Source organism: Pteropus vampyrus, unplaced genomic scaffold, assembly GCF_000151845.1.
Source record: "Pteropus vampyrus isolate Shadow unplaced genomic scaffold, Pvam_2.0 Scaffold76, whole genome shotgun sequence".
NCBI classification, from domain to species: domain Eukaryota; kingdom Metazoa; phylum Chordata; class Mammalia; order Chiroptera; family Pteropodidae; genus Pteropus; species Pteropus vampyrus.
Window position 1 is genome coordinate 7,758,926 of NW_011888857.1, and position 10,757 is coordinate 7,769,682.

Below are 10,757 nucleotides of genomic sequence, written 5' to 3' on the forward strand. Positions count from 1 at the left end.
TAAGACCTGCTACAACTGTGTTCTTTCAGGTATCTTTCCTGCTTATGTTGGTGATTAGTAAATGGCTTCATTCTGGATGTGGAGTTAGTCCTTTGTTGTTTCTGTTGAAGAGCCAAGTGAAGAAACCCCCCAGATGTTGCTAAGGTAAACTACCTGAGCTCAGGTGTAAGCAAATCTCTTTTTGGTTAGAACATTTGTTTGAAGTAGATTGAATATACCACTGTGGCAACATTTCTGAGGTAATGAGTAAAACAATAATTATGATTCCCATTTTACAGATTAAGGAACCAGATTTCTGAGGTTAGGTCCCTAATCCAATAATGTAAAAATCTAAGATTCGTATTCCCCTTTAGACCGGAGGAAGCAGGCTTGGGGAGATTAAGCGACTTGTCCAAGGGCAGTTTAAAATCTAATAGAAGAGGCAGTACCTTAATTAAGATCCACCCACTCACTGACCAATACTCTACTCTTCAAGCTCAAGAGTGATGATGTAGGTTAAGGTTTTACTGTTTTACTTTTAAACAGTAAAATTCCATAGTTCCTCCCACTCAACATTTTAGAAGTCTTGATTTCAAAGGATTAACCATGCACACTAGTGCAGTACTCTACTGGGGTTCAATTTGCCCAATTTCAGCCTCCAGTGAATATTCATGATTGCATTGTGAAAAGTCAATAATCTCTGGAAGGTAAGAGTTGATGAAGGAATTGCTGACACATTAAGTCCTTAACTCCAGCAGCCCTGGGAGCAAAGTAAAGCAGATTACTTCAAAGACAGGCTACAGATGTCAGATTAGCTGCATTTTACAAAGATGTTGACAAGAGGCTGTTTTGGCACTTTCTTAATTTATTTTTTACAATGTAATTATGGTATTACTAATCTTTTAGCATTAGGACTCTCTTAGACAGCTTTATTTACCCTCTAATAAAGGTTTCGGAAATTTCTCTTTTGTACATTTCTGGGAAATACATATGGAGTACATTTGTGGAAGCAAAAATACTTGCAATTTAGAAAAAAATAAAAGAGTTTTAACAATCTGAAAATAATATCTCTTTTCTCACTCCTCCTCTCTTTCCATAATTGACAATATCTCTACCCATTAAAATAGTAATGTGCCTGTTTTCATGGTAGGGTACTTAAGACCCTTTCATAAATAGAGAAATATGATGCTGGGGCAAAGGAACAAAGGATCCTGGGGATGGCTGGCATTCAGTGATTGGAAATGAATTATGGCATCTTTTTGTATGTGTTTGTTTATAATTCTACTGTGTTCACAGCCCATAGTTGTATATTAATGATTGGACCTTGTTATCTGGTGACTGCTGAGGACATAATAGGCAATAGAAGGGAGATTTTCTGAACATATTTTAAGGTCACAAAGCTTAATACTAAAACAATGAAGCAGATCATGCAGGCAAGCCAGAACATTTAGCAATTCATCTATATTCTCCCTTTTGGGATTTAACAGTTAGCTAAAAAGGTAAAATAGCTTGAATGCCCTGACATAGGTATGTAGACTTTATTTTAATAAGTTCCTTCTATTAAGCTGGTTTCATTTTTTTAAAACTACCTTTTCTTATTTTCTGTTTCCTTCTGGTATGAATTAAACAAGTTGTAATTTAAAAAAATGTCAGCCAGGTTACTAGAAATCTGAGGTGGTTAGAAATTACCCATAGGTACTATTTCTGTTTTCCATAGATATTATAAACAACATATTATTTCAGAAAAGTTAAATTTGAGAATGACTTCAATACTATACAATTAGAATAGGGATTTTTGAGGTGGTAAATAACAAATTTCTACAACAGTTTGAGGGGTCATATTTCTCTCTCCAAGGTAGTTCTCTGATTTCATAAAATGGATAAAATATCCAAAGTGACTATGATCTATTTTGTACATTCTTAATATCCCAGAAGCTACAACTGCTACAGGAATAAACTTAGACCACAAAAAAGATTAGTCCAGTTTCCATGAAAGCTACCACTTCCTGTGTGTCTGATATGTGCTATGAACCAGCTGAGCACTTTATTAATTACCCATAATCTTGAAAACAATCCTGTAAAATACATGTTATATTTTTCACTTCCCAAATGATAAAACTGAAGCTCAGAGTGATTGAATTATGTATCTAAGGTATATAACTACTAGTAAATGTTGAAACCAAAATTTGATCCCACTTCTGTTTGATTACAAAAGTTAAATACATAGTGCTTTTTTGTGATTAGGACATTGTATAAGTATTTTAATAAAAACCAGTTTGTGAAATCTGTCTATCATCTATATATCTATCTATGTATCTATCTATCTATGTATCATCTATCTATCATCTTCTATCATCTATCTATCTATCTATCTATCATCTATCTATCACCTATCAACTGTCCTAAAGCAGACTGAAAGGCCAAATAAAGGCTTCTTCTAGAAAATTACTTTATCTAGGTGATAAACCAGGTCTTCATGGCTAGGAAGACAGAATGACATCACATTCTTCTAAGACTGACTCTTAAATACCTTAAGGACCATCATCCCTTGAGTGGAAATGTCTGGTGATTATTATACAATGAGATCTGTCACAGACTTATGCCATTTGAGCCAGCCTGCCAGGCTACCCTTGAAAACAAAGAGAGTTTCATTTATGCCAGAATCTCACCCAGAATAAATCAGCCTCAAAGTTTCATTCGTCAGCTTGATGGTTTAATTGTTAAATCAGAAGTTTAATTTGCTATGCTTGGATAACAATCCAATTTTAGAAAAGCATATGCATCAAGTGATCAATGGGGGACAAGCATAGAAAGTTAATTGTAACTAATCCTTGAATCTTGATGTAAATCAGAATAGGAAAATTTCAAGTTTGCTTATCTTTTCTCATTATTTAATATCTTAGAGATCTACAGAAACTAACAAATTTTATCAAATTAATTCTTGCTTCATTTTATTTATTACATTCTAGACAAATAAGCACACACACACATTTCTATTCATTGTTTTAGTTTTCTGCTGACTAAATTAGTAGAGACCATTTAAGTTTAAATTGTTCTGTTTAATAGCCATAGTAACACTATGACATATTATCCCCATTTTCCAGATGAGGAAACTAATGCTCAACTCTGATAAATATATAGCTCTCAATAGGTCATAGAACTAGTCAGTGTTAGAGCCAGAATGCAAACCCAAGTGAGCCTGTTTCCAAAGCCCATAATTTTTTTACAACCCCCACATTGACTCTGATGCAAATTGCAAACAATGAAGAGTGAGCAGTCTATTAAGAGACTGTCATGGTAAAATGATATGAAGGAACCATGTCGCATTAGCAACAACTAAAAAAGTTGTTCATATTTACCCCAGATAAAAGAGAACTGAGAGAAACGTAAAGTTTGCCTTTAAATTTATGAAAGATAGTTACATGGAGGAGAGACTGTCCTTGGTCTCTACAATCTCAATAGGGCAGACTCAGAAAGCAGTATATTGTGTTTGTTATGAGAGTGGGCTTTAAAATATATTGGAACTAAAATCAGCCCCAGCTTTGTTACTCACAAGTTAGTTCAAGTAAAACAACTTTTGTCATTTCATTATTTATGAAATGTGTATTATAAAAGTATTACTATTTGGTAGAACTATTCAAAACATATTTTAGTACTATATAATGAAGACCTACCAAACATTTGGGACCATCTGAAAATGGAGTGGAGTTGCTCATGGGTATTGAATTTCTCATCTCCAAGTTAAGTAAGGTGACTCATCAAAAAAACTAGAGAAGGTCATAGACAGTGAATAGAAGAGACTGTTGATTAGATTATGCCAGTAGTTCCCAGAAATTTTGAAATTTTTAAAAAGTTTGAAAAATGTAATTTCCATTTATTATTTTACTCAGTAAGTATATATAGAAACAAAATGACAAAGATTAATTTCATCTATAATTATCATTTAATAAAAGAAAAAACTTCCATATTAAGTTTGAAGTATATAATCTTAGAAAAAAGATATTCTCATAATTGACTATAGTTTTATTAAATATTTAGTACAATGTCCTTACTCATCAAATTTTGCCTTGGACCAACCACAACTTTGTCATGCATGAATATCTATCTGTAGACCATCATTTAGAAAACATTGAATTAATTGGCTTTGAAAAATTGTTTCAGTGTTGAGATTTTGAAATATAAAGTATGTTGTAAGCTAGACTATCCCTCTTCCTTCTGATGCTGACAGCAGTCTACATTGTCAAAGGCTAAGAGACACCCATGTGGATGTCCCAGGGATGCTTTCTATGGCTGTTTATATTATTATTAACTGGGGATGGTTGGTAAAGTCAGGTTACACCTAGTGCACAGATCACTTTAAATAATTTTGATAGAGGTGAGACCATAAATAGCTCTGACCTTGAAGCAATTTGTCAGAGGCTTCTGCATTATTTTAATCTGAAGTCTCACTTTAAGATGATGGAGTAATAAAAGGAACAAGGGATTCTGAGAAGGCTGAGGGTACATTTAAGTATTTAATATGAGTTGACCAGTTCACAAAGATACATAGCAGAGGCTATTCTCTTTACTTTCTGTGCCTGAAGAGCATAGCATTTCTATGTCTGAAATCAGCAAATTCCATTTGTATATAGAACCATTTTATGTTCTGAAATCTTATCCCATGTGAATGAAGAAAGAAATTTCAAATTTCTTATGTCACAAATCTAAGTAACATCTTGGAAGTGACTTCTAAATCAATTTGCTTATTTTTCACATCAAGAAAATGAAACTCAAAACTGTTAGGTGACTTGGTCAAAGTCATACAGTAAGTTAGTGGCCCAGTTCAAACTAGGAGTTTAGTTTCTAATCTTTTTGTCCGATGATCATTCTATCAGACCACACTGCCACTTATATCTCCAGAGCTCATCTATAATGTTTTCAGAAAGATATTCTTTCTAAGAAGTCTGAATTTTCAGAAAGTAATTGACATGGTTCAGAACATATAGGTAAGAAGATGGATAACTTTGGTTTGATTTTTCTGGCAGTACCACTTACTAGTTGTATAATTTGAGGCAAGTGGCAATGTCTCAGAGCTTCATTTTATCATCTATAAAGTGAAGATGCCTACCTAATAGTGTTGCTGTGATAGGTGAAGGATGTAGTATGTATAAAATTCTTAGCCCAGATCTAGGCACATTGTCAGTACTCCATAAATTTTCATTTTTATTATCAACATTTACAGTTCCTTCAGAAATTACAGAATTTCAAATTTAATATCTTTCAAACTTCAAATGTCTCACTTTATTAAAGAAAACCATAGATAGTATATAGTGAACACCAAAAAGTATCCATGGTGGAGGATTGGAATCAGCTTACCAGTATTGATAAAACTTCTATGACAAAGCTTATTATACATATTACATATTATATATATATACATGCAAAGCTTATTATATCTTTGTTTTGTCATAGGAGCATAGGAATATATTTATATATCTCAGCACATCGAAATATATAAAGAGCCATAGAGTGCTATCTAATCATTTTTGCTAAATGTCACTGTTCTCTACGTAAGCCCAAACCTGGGACTTATCCAAAATTATCTTCATTCCTTCAGCTCCTTATATACAAATTCAGTCTCCATGTTCAATTTTACTTCCCAAATATCTTTTGTATCTGTCCCTTTGCCTTATTTTCTAAGTAACTGCCTTAGTTCAGGTTTTCCTTGGCTCTTCCTGGACTACCCCAAAAGACTAATTACATTCCTACTTTAGTAGTATCTTCCTGTGGTGCACCTCTCCACTGCTGTCAAAATAGTCTAATGTTAAAATCAACCTTATCATTTCCATACTCAAAATTCACCAGTGACTTCCCATGCCTAAAACATAACAGAGAATCTTGTACAAGGCACGCCAATGCAAAGGCTCTTCTTGAGTCATTTTCAGGATGCTTGTCCAGTGTCATCTCTCTAAAGTCATACTTCAATACCTAGCCCAGTGCTCAGCATGTGGTAGGCATTTAAGCATATGGCTGAATGAGTAGATGAATAAGTAAATGAATAATAAATGAACAAATCAAAATCTAACATGTTTCAATCCTCTGGTCTCCTTTTGAGCAAGTGACCTGCTAGAAATCAATGCGACACACAATCAATACTTTCAGGCTTCCTTCAGCATAGTTGTATTTCTTCCTTCCAGTACATTACTATACAATTTCTAGACTCTTCACACTTTTCATGGAACTCTAGTGCTATGGAATAGCTATCCCATTTATTTAATTTGTTGTGACTATTCCCGTATGATTAAATAAGCTTCTATAACCTATAATTAATGGCTACAGCATATTGAATCCTGTGGATATACTATAGTTTATTTAGCCAAATTCTTATTGTTAGAACTTTAGGTTATTTCCGTTTATTCGTTTTATATGCTTATGTGGTATGCATATTTCTTTAGAAAGAAAATTTCTAAAGTAAATGAAATTCATTGTGTTTTAAGGCTTTAGGTGTATATCGTCAAATGTCTTCTAGAATGGTTTTAACATATTATACAACAATCAGCAGGTAGAGTCTCAAGTAAAAAATTTTTGATAATTACTAGGAGAGAGATTTTTTTTTGTCTTGTGATAAATCTAGTCATGCTATTGGTTGACCGATACATAATTATTCTGTGGTTGAGTTTTGGTGTTTTTTTTTTTTTTTTCAATATCAGTTTTAATCTCTCCCTTCTTCCTCTCTATCTCTTTCTCATTCTCTTCTACTAATAATGGCTATTTTTGCTCTTCTCCTAGTATTAATAAATCCACAATTGTATGTTTCTCCTGCTAAAAAATACATTTACATTATCAGTGACTATTCTTTGCTATTTGGGGTATAGTCATCTCAAGTGATGTTCAGAGTCCTGTCATCTCTAGGAATGTACAGAAAGGTAAGTGCAGCACTAATCAATGTCTCATTTAAATAAAGCTTTTAAAATATTTAATCATTATATGTCCAGCCCTCTCAAATAAGTCTTTGTTTATACGCAGAGTCAGAAAAATAAAGCCATTTTAAAGAAAGCATTTTTTCCCTTCCAAAATCATTCCTCATTCTTAAAACTTTGCAAAATAGACATTTAAAAAATAATACCTACAAATGACATCCCATTCACTCTTTTCTTATGAGATCAATGCTCTGAGACCTTGGGCTTAAAGCATAGACTAATATTTAATTAGTCATGTAAAATATTAATTCTGTGGAGCTGTTATCCTTCTAATGGTCCTATTTTTTATTATTAAAATTAACACAGTGATTGCAGTTACATTATGGATTTACAAAGGCAGAAAAACCACAAGGACTTTGTGAGTACTAAAACTCTTGGACTGTTGCTCAGCCCACCTCTTCCTTATGAGCCCAAGGGGCTCAGCTTTTTTATGTTCTCATTTTCCTTCTTCCAGTGGCCACCACCACTCTGTCTTTTGGAGCTCTTATCTTAAATCTAGCTGTAAGAGGATGCAGACTACTTAAGTTCCTTTCTTTTAACAAGTTTCCTGGTTTGGGGAAACATCCAGGGTGGTAATAAAAATGACGAAAAAAAAAAAAAGAAGTTATATAACTTTATGAAATGTTACCAAGGTCTTATAATCATAATGCTGGGGCTGCAGTTTCCATTCTCTTTCTTAAGTGTCAATCTGAAACCTCAGTAGCATTTTGTCTCTGTCAATGCTGTCTCAACATATACCTTGGCTTCTCTAGGGAATGAATGGCTTTGGTGATTTCTGTGAGACCTCATTAAGCTTCAGTTTTAAGTGACCATATATAATCCCATGTTTCCCTGAGATACACAATTCTTCGTGGTCCCTTGCATTTATTTACACCTGAGACCTTCATTAAAAAGCATCTCTAATTTAGTGCATTCTCTTTGTCTGGTCATCCATCGGTGTTAGTTTGAGTACATGCTGGGGTTTTAAAATGAGTTAGAGAGGAAAGAAATTTTCATTAAAAGAAAACTAATATCAGTAGGACCAACAAGATCTTCACACAAGATCCCAAAGTGAGGAAATTGTGCCGTATTTAGCAATGAAGCCAGGTCCTTTTAATACCAAGCTCTTTGTGTCAGGGAGTGAATGATGATAAATTCCATTACTGTGAACATTAGTTTAAGAGTTGATGAGAAAATGTACTGTAATTCCACACTGAAAATGCCCACTCAGAAGGAAAGAGTCTGTTTCCTCTGTTCTTTACCTTTAATAACTCTAGCTCTGACCAAAGTTAGCTGATTCTTAGAAGTTCACAAGAGCATAGCTGTCCATTATCAAGAAGATAGAATATTTATGAAACCAAAGGGTTTAGAATGTCCTCATTTGTAATACATTTTCTTTGTCTAAAATAAAATGAATTCTTCTTGTTCTCATAAAACTAATTTTTTTCATTATATCTTTTATTCTGTTACAGTATCGTACAAAGTCTACGTCTACAATTAAGACTGAATGCTACAATGTGTTAACAGGGCGGATCTAAGATTTTTCCTCCCCACAGAGGAAAGGTAGCTAATGGGCAAATAGATGAATGGAAAAGATTAGGGTGATTTTACTAGAAAGTTCACCTCATTATTCATGATCATCAATCCCAATCTGAAGGGAGTAACAATTTCTATTTCTTACATCTCACCTAATTTTCACCAATGAATCAGAACAAACTAGCCATCAAAGAAAACATTAAGGACCCAAACTATTGAGAATCTACATCATTTGTGGAACTCGACTGAGCTTTTTGTATCTCGACAAAGGCTAACACCTATTCACATTATTAGAGTTAGGTGTCTACAAATGATCTACCAACTGTGTGTGGACTCTTTACAAAATGCATTTGGCTTGAGTGATGTCTGAAAGATCTACCATTAGTTAATTTTGGATATAGTATCAAAGGATCCCATTGAACTGCTGCTCTTTTTTCTGGAAGGCATAATATTCTTGTATTATTGTCTATTACTATTCATCAACTTTTGAAAAAATCAGTTTGGAACATAAAATAAGACATAAATGAATGTGATACATTTTAATGGAAAGAGCACAATGCATGGTGGCATAGCACATTGAAGGGAGAGCTGTAGGGGCAGAGATATTAGGAGTACCCAGGTTTGACTCACACAAAACTGGAAAAAGATAGGGTGATTAAATTTGAAGAGACTAGCAATAAAAGAATTTGGGTAGCTATATGCTCAGCTAAAAATAAATTATTAATCTAAAGGGAGTTCAGATAATAGAAAACACTATCAGCCTCTACAACGTAATTTCAAAAAGAGAAAAACCACAACTATATAAAGCATAATGTTTTATTTATTAAGAATTCTACTTTCCACAGCATAGGAAATATCATCGATAATATTGTAATAACTATGAATAGTGCCAGATGGGCACTAGACTAATTGAGGTGACCACTTTGTAATTTATATGAATCTCTAACTGCTATGCTATACATTTTAAACAAATATAAAATAAAATCGAATGTCAACTCTAATTGAAAAAAATATTTTTAAAAAATATTCTACTTCCTAGGGAAAATATTTTTGATTAAAAAGAGATAGTATTACTTTTCTGGGTATTTACTGGTTTAATGGCAGCTCATTAAAAAGAGGAGGAAGAAAAGGAGAAGAAAACTTTTGTTCATAATTTGAAGAGTACTCACATTGCCTACAGTGAAAGACGTTTTAGAGTCCTTTTTTGGCTTTTAGCACATTAAATGCCTAAAAAGAACAAGCAGAGTTAATGATATAGTAGCAGTTCGCCTTACAGAATACATTGATTCATTTTTCAGTTGAAAGATTTTGTACTTGAGCAAGAGTTGGTATTTGGCACTAGCTTAGCTTAGTTCATTATTTTACCCATTATGAGCAATAGAAATCTCTCATCTCATTTTTTCCCCAGTAACTATTTCAAGAGGCGATAGGTTCTAGGTCTTAGGAAACTGGAGACTGAAAGAGGTCCCCTCAGGTTCTGCGAATACTTGTGATCAGTCCTTCAGTATCATCCTGGAGGGTCTCTGCTGGGAAGGACTTAGGAAATCCTGCAGTCTGATATTTCATCCTGAGACCTCAGAATTTCTTCATGGAAGCAAAGTTGAGACATGAAATCTGGCCGTCAATAGCAGCCTGAAGTCAGTCACAGACATGTATATTTGGCAGCGCAGTACATATAATCAACTCAATCAAGAATAATTCGATACTTTTAGACCGAGCATGTACTTTCCATTTGACAGAAGCATCATTTATTTCTGTTTTCTTATACTTCACATGTTTTTGATGTTTTAGGTACCTGCCAGACCTAATAGGCATTTGAGTTTGTGACCCATGAAACTCTTTACAAGGCCAAGCAAGACAAAGTTCTATATATCTAATTTCTCTCCCTCTCTCTCTCTCTCTCTCTCTTTCTCTCTCTCTCTCCCCCCACTTTACACACACACCCTCACCCTTTGTTTTTCCTCTTCTTTGTGTTTGTCTCAGCCCACTCTCATTTCTCTTCTGTCTTATTTTCCTTTTTAACTGCATGCACCATTCTAAGGAGCCAATTTCCCATCCAAAATTACTACCACCACAGGGATGAACTGGTAATTGGTACAGAAAAGGGGGGGTAGGTAGAAAGAAAATGAATACAAGACACATTTCATGTTTTATCTTTATTTTATACTTTAGAAATTAATTGAAAAAGAATCTAGCATGAATTTTTGAAATAGTTAATGAATGTTATAGTGCTGGTTCTTTCTTTCCTTTTTGCCTTGATCACTAGGAAGCTCGGTGTTAAATAGAATGCTCATAGCAGGAGGT